The sequence below is a fragment of the Pocillopora verrucosa genome, chromosome 13, assembly GCF_036669915.1.
Source record: "Pocillopora verrucosa isolate sample1 chromosome 13, ASM3666991v2, whole genome shotgun sequence".
In the NCBI taxonomy this organism is placed as follows: Eukaryota; Metazoa; Cnidaria; class Anthozoa; order Scleractinia; family Pocilloporidae; genus Pocillopora; species Pocillopora verrucosa.
The window spans coordinates 9,252,478-9,263,503 of NC_089324.1; the positions used below are offsets into that span (position 1 = coordinate 9,252,478).

General features: G+C 36.1%; 1 pseudogene; it reads right to left on the reverse strand.

Annotated features, from left to right (window-relative positions):
* Positions 1 to 7,010: 7,010 nt before the first annotated feature.
* On the reverse strand, positions 7,011 to 10,810 carry LOC136277580 (uncharacterized; annotated as a pseudogene).
* Between the last annotated feature and the right edge of the window lie 216 nt (positions 10,811 to 11,026).

Genomic DNA, 11,026 nt, shown 5'->3' on the forward strand with positions numbered 1-11,026 from the left:
CCTGTATCCTATGAAAGTCACAAATGTATGCCACATTTCCTGGAAACTGTTCTTCAATTGCAGCTATTTCGGTGGTCAAGTAATCAACCATGAAGAATTTGGAATTCCAGGTTGGATTCCATCTTCTTGTTATGGCTAGTGCCTCACTGGTTGATACCTGGCTTTCCATTTGGTGCATGAATTCTCCAAACGCATCCTTCTCCAGGATGTTTTTGTCCACATATTAGCCAATCATCGCTGCTGCTCTAAGGGGATGGTAAAGGAATCTTGACATAAAACCTTGTCAATGTGCGCAGAGATTCGCCTTTGGATTGATGACATATTTTTCCTCCAGCTGTTTGAGTATACTCCTTTTGGCCATTGTGAGGTTTTTAACTGTGGCACACTTCTCAAGGTCAACGCCGTGGTAGACAAATACACACAGCATATTTGAATCTCAGCAGCACAATCTAGCTTCCAGGTGTTTTGTAAGGTGGGGTGACTTGTTGTGGAGTAGTCATGAAATGTGCTGGCTTTTGAAGTGCAGCCCCCTTTCCCATCCTGAAGCAAGTGGAAAAAATTAACCAGATCAATGAAGACTATATGACTGCCATTTGTTTTATACTTTGTTGTTTTTTTATTTTAAAAAGTTATAGTTTTGCCCTATTTTTCTATTATATTTTTCAACTCTAGTTTTAATTTTGCTGACAAATATTGTTCACAACTCTGTTTGCTTAGAGTTACTGAGCAGTACAGAGATGTTTTCTATCAAAGCTTCCATGGCAGCCAGGGTCAAGACCTTTTGACATCAGGTCAACTCAAATCAAGCAAAGCCTTTCCCTCAGTATGCAAAAAGCTCAAAGAATTCCTTCACTAAAATACCCAAAAAAATTAAATCAGTTTCACAGGTTATGCAAAACTCGAATACTACTGGTATGTTTTATTATATTTCAAACTCTGTTTTCAAAGGGAATTGTCACCTTTGTTGGTCCACTGAGTCAATGCTGAGTTTTGTTGCTTATGAAGGTAAACAGTTTGCCAAAAACTGGATTGGCACATTACCACCATTGTGTTCAAAGACAGGAGACGTTGCAAGTACATAATTTGAAATAGTCTTTCTAGATTACACACTCAGAGTGTTTCCCAAGGGCTCTCTATTATATGAAATGTTTTAAAATATTTCAACACTTTTCCACCCAGTGCATTGTGTAAGTTTTTACAAAAGGTCAAAAGATCAGGTCTCTACAAGGCTCACGCCAAATTGATAAAGGCAAAAAATTGGCTAAAAATAAAAGAAACTGCCTACCATTTTTTGAAAACCTCTTTTGATGGAGCTCCTTTGAGTGCAAGGCCTTCTTTACAAAACATGTGGAACTAATAAGAAGAAACCTCTCCAGCATATCCTTGAACTTGTCCCTTTTCCCATTGAAATAACCCAAGAAGTACTGGTTTTTCAACAGAACAATTTTCAAGGTTTTCCTCAAGGAAGTGTATCTCAGATTTTTTTAAAGACAATTGAATAGTCGCTGCCATCATTATGCATTCTAGTGCCTTAATCATAAATTGTCTTGAGTTCTTAAATGTCATCCTTTGGTGGACTTTCATCGAACACCTTCAATATAGTCTCAACCAAAACCATTCTGACTTCTGCTTACGGAGGATGGATACCTCAGAACTATGTTCTGATGATGATGAAAATAATGATGTAAATTCACTCTATGGAGTCTGAAGTGTTCCCAACCTTGGAAGGGGATGTTGACAGCAAAGATACAAGGTTGTCATTTTATATAACAAGTAAAGCTTTTTACTAAACCTACAAAATATAAAACAATTTTGCAGATAGTTGACTTAGAGAAGAACAACAAGTAAACTCTAGAGCTGTTATTATTGCAGTGCGACTTGCACTTTTTATTTGTATATAAAGAAGGACTTGTATTTTGCACCAAAAATATAAAGAAGTAATATTTTTTAGGAGGTCCAGTGATTGGGACATTTAAGAAATTAAGTTCTGAAAAGAAACTTGCTTTGTACTTCTCACTATTAACAAGTCTTGTTTTAAAAATATTTTCAGATCAGAGTTTCAAATAAAGCCAACTGAATAGGTCATTTAAAAGGTGTTGTTTCTCAAATGGAACAGTGACCACCTCTGTTTTGTCCACATGCCAAATATTTGTGGAGTGTGTGGATGATTTGTAAGAAAATAACCTAACAAAAAGCCTCTCTCAGTGTCTGAGGCAACTGAGCATGACTGTTCTAAGGTTTTTCTAGCAAAGGCAATCAGTAATGTAGATTAGGGAATAACTTATATAATATCTAACAAAGTTCTTTAAGTGTAGATAACAATGTAATTATTGTTACACGTGGAGGTTGTGTACCAAGGAACAGCTGATGAATGTTTTATGATTTTGGCACATCTGTGGACATGAAATTTTGCATCACAATTAAAACTTTTATGATCATGGAATCCAAGAGTCCTTTGAGGCTAGAAAGAAAATCTGTGATGTGAGTACATAGGATTAATTGGCAATTTGCATTTAACTTAATTGATTCCTGCTTCATGAGAAAATCCATATTAATGTAAAGATTTGCTAAAACTTAGTTTGAATAATAAATTTCATGATATTTAAGTTATAACCATATACATGTATGTATATCTCTTTGAAAATTTTGTATGGCATAGTAGCAGTAGCAAACCTTTATTTAACTAGGGTAATCCCTTTAAAATACTTAAAAGTATATCTGTTATCAATAGGAGCCCTAGATTAAAACTAATAAAAAGTTCAAAATAAATAATAAGAAACTAAGTAACTGTAAGTTAATAATAGAACAGTATAACAATTAAAATTAATTCTTATTTACTAAATAATTATAATCACAACTGAGCCATCATAATAAAACTTTTCTTGGTGGTCTCAGTTCTTACTGCAGGTAAGTATATAAAATTGCTTCTTCTTGTTTCTCTTGAAATAACTTCCTTATTCAACTTAAAATAATTCTTTAAAAACTGTGGTACATTATTTAAACACCTCTTTACTAAACATAAAGTATGAGCGTTACGGCAATCTTCTAAACTCTGAAATTTAAGATAGTCAGTGGATGTTGTACCACATTTAGATTTAACTATAATTTTCGAGGCCCACCTTTGCAAAGATTCAAGACTTTCCATATCTGCTTTATTGCAGCTGGACCAAACAACATCGCATACCTTTTATACCTTTTGTTTTAAGCCTCTAAGATTACTTCTTGTCTTAAAACCTTCACATTCAAGGTACTGAGAACTTCTTGGAATTTATTTGGACTTCAGGGCATTTAAATTGCCTCAATTCAATTCCCAAGAATTCCACCCTCTTAAACTGTAGGTTGTTTGTATAGCTGAGAATTCCTACCAATTTCAAGATGTCACAAAATTGGAGAGGATTCTTCCCTCTTCATTCTTCCTCTCCTAGAAATTCCAGTAATTTTAAGCTTTTCAAATCAGAGCTTATTTGCACAGCTGGAATTTTTGAGAATTCCGAGGAATTCCCAGAAAACCGGGAATTCAGTTTGCATGGGTATATACCTGATTTTCTATGTCTAATGAAAAATGTAACAAAAGAAGCCAAAAAATACTCCAGCTGCAGCTTTTGCTGATAGTTATCAAGGGTTTTCATTAAGGATTGAAGTATGTGTTGCAAGAGGATAGTATAAAGTAGCAAGTGAATCTTGAAGAAAAAATTTACTTCAAGGGTACAATACAGGTCATCAAAATATGGCCAGATAATTCCACATAATAGCCAGAGAATTCTTCAGTCTGCAATACCTAATGAACACTCTCCCATGAGTTTTAGCAATTACCAAGTTCCATGAGCACTCACTCAGCCCTTGATCAAAACTAAGTAATTGTCACATTCAACAAGTCGAAAAATTTATCAAGTGTCACAACGCTTTTTTAAGTAATTAATTTCAGAACCTTGAGCAGGACATCTGAATGGAATTATGGAACACATAAAGACTCTTAGGTAAATATTATGTAGTGCACAGTTACATGTACCTTTTGTGGCTGCCAGAATCATTGGGTTCAAAGGAGACTTTCCATTTGTGCCCTTCATGTTAGAGATATGCTGAACGTGTTTTGGAATCATCTTACCTACGCGTCATACATGTAGGTAAGATGCACCACTAATTTACATGGATCTTTCCCAAGATCATGAGTGAGAGTATTTTCCTGGGTGGGATAAAGGATCCCAAGGGGAATGCATAAGTCCTGCCTAAAATCCCGGGTGGGATGCAGAAATCCCTCTTAAGATCACGGGTGGGATGCAGGAATCCCACATTTAATGCCAGTTCCAGGATGGGATCAAATTTTCATCCCAGGTGGGAAGTAACATTTCATAAATAAGGGCAGGTGAGTTTATGAAATGGCTTCTCAAAAGGGCCTAATTAATTAACAATAGACACAAAAACAGAAAGACCACACAAAAAGTCAGTTTTTGTTTTCTTTTTGTTTTATTATCACATGTGCATAGTTGTTAGTCAGTGTCATGGACGGTGTTGTTTTTTTCACAACTTGAGCTTTTTAATTAAAAGCAGTCACACTTTGCATCAACATCCTTGTTTGTAATTTGAGAAATTGAAGAAGTAGTTGACTGAATGACTGCTGAAAAGTTGCTAAGAGGAAGTTTCTTTGCTCAAAAGAAACTCAAAGCCTAAGGCTCAAAGCCTAAGAGTACTCAGTACAAAGTACTGCATTCTTTTGTAAATTGACACGTATTTGGATATCCAAACTGTGTGTTTGGATATCTAATCATGCATGTTTGGATCTGTTCTTTACCGGTTATCAAGGGGTATCCATGTGACCCAAATGAGGTCACACAATTGGTTAATTAACTCGTACATTATTAATGAGTTTGAGAAATGTGGGATCCTGCATGGGATTACTGGGATGCCGCCTATATCCCACCTGACATTTTACCTGGGCTACCAAAATGAAAGAAAAGTTTTTATCTAAGCATCAATATATGCTTGAAGAACATAATGCTGTTACGTTTGTCATTCAAGCTGGTGTTTAAAAACCCAAAACATGCAAAACTCCTAAAAGCAAATCTTTACATGGTATTGTTTTCCTGCACTAGTGATCATTTTGAGTTATGATGCAGACTTCAGTGAAAGTTAACATCTAACTCAGAGGTATTTTGTATGCGAAGGTTGTGACTTTGAGGAAAAAGAAGGTCTTAGCAACCAAGTCTTAATTAAATCCAAGATGTAAAAAGTGGATTGCCAAGCATTTGACATTAAAATTTAAAAACATCTCAAAATAGGAATGTTTCCAAGTTTAATTTACTTTGAAACAAAGCCATTGATTTATTATTATTTGTATTCTTAGGCCTGCTTTATCCACACAGCCAAAACTGTTCAAAAATTGTCTTACTAGCAGAAAATTCTGAAACTCAAATATTTTGGATAGTAACAAGGAATTTCACTTCTTAACTAAATTACTTTAAAGGTGTCGTAAGATACTATATGATGTGTTCAAACAAGATGATAGTGGTATATGCTAGGAATAAACTAAAAAAAAACAACTTGGTCCTTCTATAGTCTAGTGAAAAGCACATTGTAAACCATATGCAGGGTGGCTCGCATAGAAAATCAGGAGTTTCTCAAATATCACATCTCTTATCTAACGGAACTCATGGAGTCTTTGTGGCTTTCTGACTTCACACCCAGATCTGGTTGTAATGGGCTCATGTTCTGCATCTCCTGTTAGCTTCTCTGTTGGTTCCATTTGGCTTCTTTGGAACTGATTCACAGCTGAAAGTGATGATGTACTCTTAGGAATATCACAAATCTGGGTATTTGACAGGAACTCAGACAACTATGGGGTTATGAGATGATCCTCTGGAAGCAAGATTATCTGTCTTCTGTTTCGTCTGTAAACACACCTTTGTTCATTCCGCATCAAGTATGATAGTGGGAATACTTCAGCTTTACACCATACCCTGTCTCTGTTTGGACGAATCCATACCTTGTCTCCAGGTTCAAGTGGAGGCAAATTCCTAATTTGTTTGTTGTAGGTTTTCTTAGAAACTTCTTGGTACAGTTTGAGGGCCTTCACTACTCAATCCAGGTCCACTGGTTGTGGCAATAAGAGGCATCTGTGTGTTGGTAACATTGTGCAATTGTGTGTGTGCATCAACTCATTAACAGGTGTGGTGGGGATACACCAATAACTTTGAATGGGGTATTACAGTATTTCAGGAGCCCTTCAAATAGATCTTTGCTGTCTGCTGAAGCCTTCTTCAAAATGCATTTTGCAATCTGCACAACTTACTCTGCTGCCCCGTTTGATTGGGTATACTCTGGTGAGCTTGTGGTGTGATAAAGTCCCCATTCCTCAGCAAATTCTCAAACTCATGACTGCTGGAGTACAAATTCCTTGTGTTGCTGAACTGTTATCTGCTGTTGCTGACAACTTCATTTGGGATTCCAAATCTTGCAAATATTTTCTTCAAGTTGTTGATGACACAAGTGACAGTGTTTTGGCAAAGCACAAAATACTTTGAATAGAAGGCAGTGACTATTAATTACATTTGTCCTGCATATTCAAACAGGTCAATTCCCATTACTTGCCAGGGTAATCCTAGGATGTTGTGTGGATGTAACGACTGTCCCTCCATACTTTGGGATCCCACTCCTGACACCATGTTGAAAGATAGTATATGATGTTTCCAAACAAGACAATAAAGGTATATGCTAGGAATAAACTCAACAAAAACAACTTGGTCCTTTTTCATTCTAGTGAAAAACACATGGTGGATCGTAGGTAGGGCTGCTCTCATAGAAAATCAGGAGCTTCTAATTTTAAAGGGAGTTGTCTAAGTCTAAAATATCACAACAAATGGTAAATAGTGTCCCCATTACTTTTGCTGAGGCTAAATACTCCCATACAGTTAATAAAAAGTTATTCATATGTTCATTCATTCTTTCAAAATAGAGTTTCGTGTTTAAAATTGCCAGCCCACCTGACTTGCCAGAAGTTTGACTTGAGATTTTGCTTAGTCTGACTTCAAAAGCTCTATAACCTTTAGCTCCCTCACTGTCCTTCTCAGATTTTTCACTTCGTTTCTTAGGCCATCCACCTCTGCCTTCAACCACTCAAATTGAATTGCCAATGGTTTTAGGTGGAGCAGGTGAGTCTACCAATGGCACATTCTCACAGTCATCATCTACCAGCTTAAGCAATTCTGTGAAGCTTTTTGGAGGAGACATGCGACAGGACAATGGTATTGGGTATGTATTTAAGTCAAGTGTTTGGGAAGGAGTGATAAATGCATTTGCAAAGTTGTATGTGAATTGTGGTCAGTTAGTGGTGTATGTTTGTGTGATGTGTTGGTGTGCCTATTAGCGCTGCAGTCCAATCAATCAATCAATCAATCAATCCAACTTTATTTATGAAGGGTAACACGAAACAGTTACAATACTAATAACTTGTGGCCCTCCTACATCAAATATATCCTTTGTATATACTAAAAGTATCCTATTTATATAAATGTGCACTCAGAATAATATTATGTAAAATACAGATATAAAGGATATAACATTGATAAAGATGCAAAAAGAGAAAAACTAGAATTCTAAAAAGTAAAACAAAATGGCAATGCCAATTTACTTTAAAATGGTGAATGTCCTTATTCAAATGGCAAAAGCAGTCATTCAGGCATTTTTTAAATTTTTTTTATTTTTTTATTTTTTTCTATATATTATACTTTTGTATGTACTTACACTATACTTCTTACATGATGCTTACGCTAGTCAAATTTAATTACAGTTGATCCATTTACATTTTTGTTTGCATGTTAATTGTTTGAGTCACTAAAAAGATTTTTGTTTGGGAATTACACTACATAGGGTATTAATTTTCTAGAATTTAATAGATTATGAAATAAATAGGTAGAAAAAAGTAACAAGAAAAAGGACACAATGCAATTTTATAGAGACAGAAAAAATTTCCATTTGTTCCTGAATTCTTTCTCCTTATTACAAGTGACTGCAATGTATTTTTCTAGATAAATTTTTTCGTGCACAAGTGAGACAAAATCATCGAATTGGTACATTATGGTATTTAAAGTGTTAACATATAAGAAGTATTTACCCAAAATCATGAAGAGGTTGAGGGCTAAACAGTAGGTGTGACAGCAAATAATTCTGAACATAACCTCTAGTTCTGGCAGCAGCAGTTTTGTATTACTAGAGATTGAGTACCACTCCTGGAATCTATTCCAAAAAGAACTTGTGTGCATGCAGTTTATTAACAAATGCCACAGGGTCTGACACTTAGAAGGAGAAAAGAGACAAGAGGGTGAGGCATTTTTTTTCATTTTGTGTAACAAGCTATTCGTTGGTAAAATTTGGTAAATGATTTTGTATTGGAACATCGTCAATTTAATTTCTCTCATGGCTTCGAATGGTAGGAGGTAGATTTTGGTCAAGTCACTTTTTTCAACGCCAGACGCTAAAAGTTTTTTCTCAGAAGTTGCTGGAGGAAGGTCTTCAAGGTTAAGCAGCATAATGTATATTGTCTTGCATGACAGTGAATAGATTGAGGTGGAAGGCGTAACTGGGTTTTTGGAACCTTCTTGCAATACTTACAGGCATTTACATACATCAGAATTTGAAGGTGACAAATTAATTTTTTATTTTACACAGGTTGGAAATGAATTCCAAAGTTTTACACCACTTACTTAGAATGTCCTGCCACCCTCAGTTTCCCTATTAAATCTCTTGCAGACTAGGTTCCATTCTCCGAATCGACTTCTCCTGTGATGTATATCTGAATTCCTAGTGAATAAACTTTTCATATATTGAGGGCAATCACCTACTGGGCACTTATTTATTTTGCTTCATCATAAAATGGAAGCCATCCTAATCTAGAGAAGAGCTTAACACTATTGTCCCTGGTGTCTGCATTTAATATAACATGAGCTGCGTGTTTTTGTAGCTTTAGGACTTTGGTGAGATTATCCACAGAACAGGAAGTCCTGATTGTCTTTAATACAGCAATTCATAGTGACAGTCTCTTTCAAAGTTCGCTGATGTGGTCAACAAGGCTAAATTTTTCATTAATCAACACACCTAGAAGTTTTTGAAACTCAACTTGTCCCAGCTGTTCCCATTCACTTGAGTTGAGAGTTTATCGTTTTCCATACATTTGCATAGCCTCTTTCCAGTGACAAACATGCATTTCATTTTTGATTCACTCAGGATCATTTTCTTGGCATTAGACCTTTTCATGATTCCCTGGGTATCACTTTGCAAGTTTGTAGATAGTGTGTCTGGTGCATTCTTGACATCACATGAATGGCTCAAAGTTGTAATATCCACATGTCAATGGTAGAATGTTGTACCATGGCTGGTAAATCGTTCACAAAGATTAGGAACAACACAGACCCCTGAGGTACGCCGTATTGTACAGGTTTCATGTGGGAAAACATTGCATTAATATTAACATACTGGAGACGACCACTTAGACAGTTTGTAAGCAATTTAACTTCTTTTTCTCCAATATTATAGGCACTGAACTTGGATAGGAGTATTTCATGGTTGATTAGATCGAAGGCCTTTTTGTAGTTACGCTGTTGCGATTTAGATCAAAGCGTCGCTGATCAGTGAAATGTATCAGAGCTGTCTCAGTCAAGTGGGATTTTCTGAAACCAGATTGAAGCTGGTGCAGCATATTTTTACTCTTGAGGTGACTATATAGAGATTCACAAGGAAGGAAAGGTTGCTGTGTTAAGGCATTGGTTAATCCGCCTGCATAGTGGGCTTGATATGGCACTGAATGTGATCTTTAACAGCTTTGCACTGATCCCATTGACCCCTATGGCTTTGTGTTGTGGAACTGACAGGAGAATCTCTGCAACCCTTTTTTGTGTAATGTGTAGAATATTTAAAGCATTATTACTCTGAGTTCCTTTACGATAATTTATAACAGCTATGTCTTCCAATATTTTGAGCATTCAACAAGTCTATCGGTTGTCTAACAGCCAATGCTGATCATTTTTAGTTGGTGGATATGTATGTGACAGAATAGTGGGCGAGTGAACTGTAGTTGGGTAATGGTGTGTTATGAGTTATTGAATACATATGATGTAATGGTGTGTTTGCGTGTACTATGGTCGAGAAATGGTGTGGTCTGAGCTGGTGAATGAGAATGTGATGCAATGGTATGTGTTCATGAACTACAGTTGAGCAATGGTGTGGTCTGAGTGTGAACATGCAGGTGATATGATGATGTTTGTGCTTAAACTGTGGTTGACTAATTTTGTGGTCTGAGATTGGTATATTATGGTGCTTATGTGTTTGGCTATACTTTGGTCGTCAGGTGTTGTTTTTGTTGCTGTAACTGCAGCATGTACATTGCTGGCTCCTTGCCATTAGATAGTTTAACCAGCTCTGGTTTATATATGAAGGATTTTGGCAACCTGCTCTTCCTATACTGATTGTTGCTTTTCTCTGTCCTCTGGAGCTGAAGTTTTATGGAAATTACTTTTCTGGATGCCTTTTTCATTGGAAGTTGCAGAACAGTATAAACAGCCTCTTGTGCACTTATTTCAACAAATGTAATGCCTATGTCTCTGACTTTTACTTACTAGTAGCTTTTCCTTTCCTTGGTTCAAAGCATTTATTAAATGAACAACTTCTTAAATTTTTACTATGCAGAGCATCTTTAAGCAGTTCATTGAAAAGATTTGTCACCTGAGGTCATTGCAAACACACCATTGCAAACACACCTTCCTACTAGCTCCTCATTGTTTTCTGTTGTATACAGACCACCGAATGCTAAGGATTTTTTCATACCCTTTGAAAATGTTCGGAAAAGGCATGGTTTTAATCTTTTAATATTTTTCTTGAGGGGGACTTTGGACTGTGACTTTTACAGATATTTTGCAAGTGGATGCACTGGATTCGATGAACTTAAACTCAAAAGAATTACTGCATCTACTTAATTTTTATGATATGCAAAATTTGATTTGTGAACAAACAAGAGTAACACCTACATTGTCTTCACTCA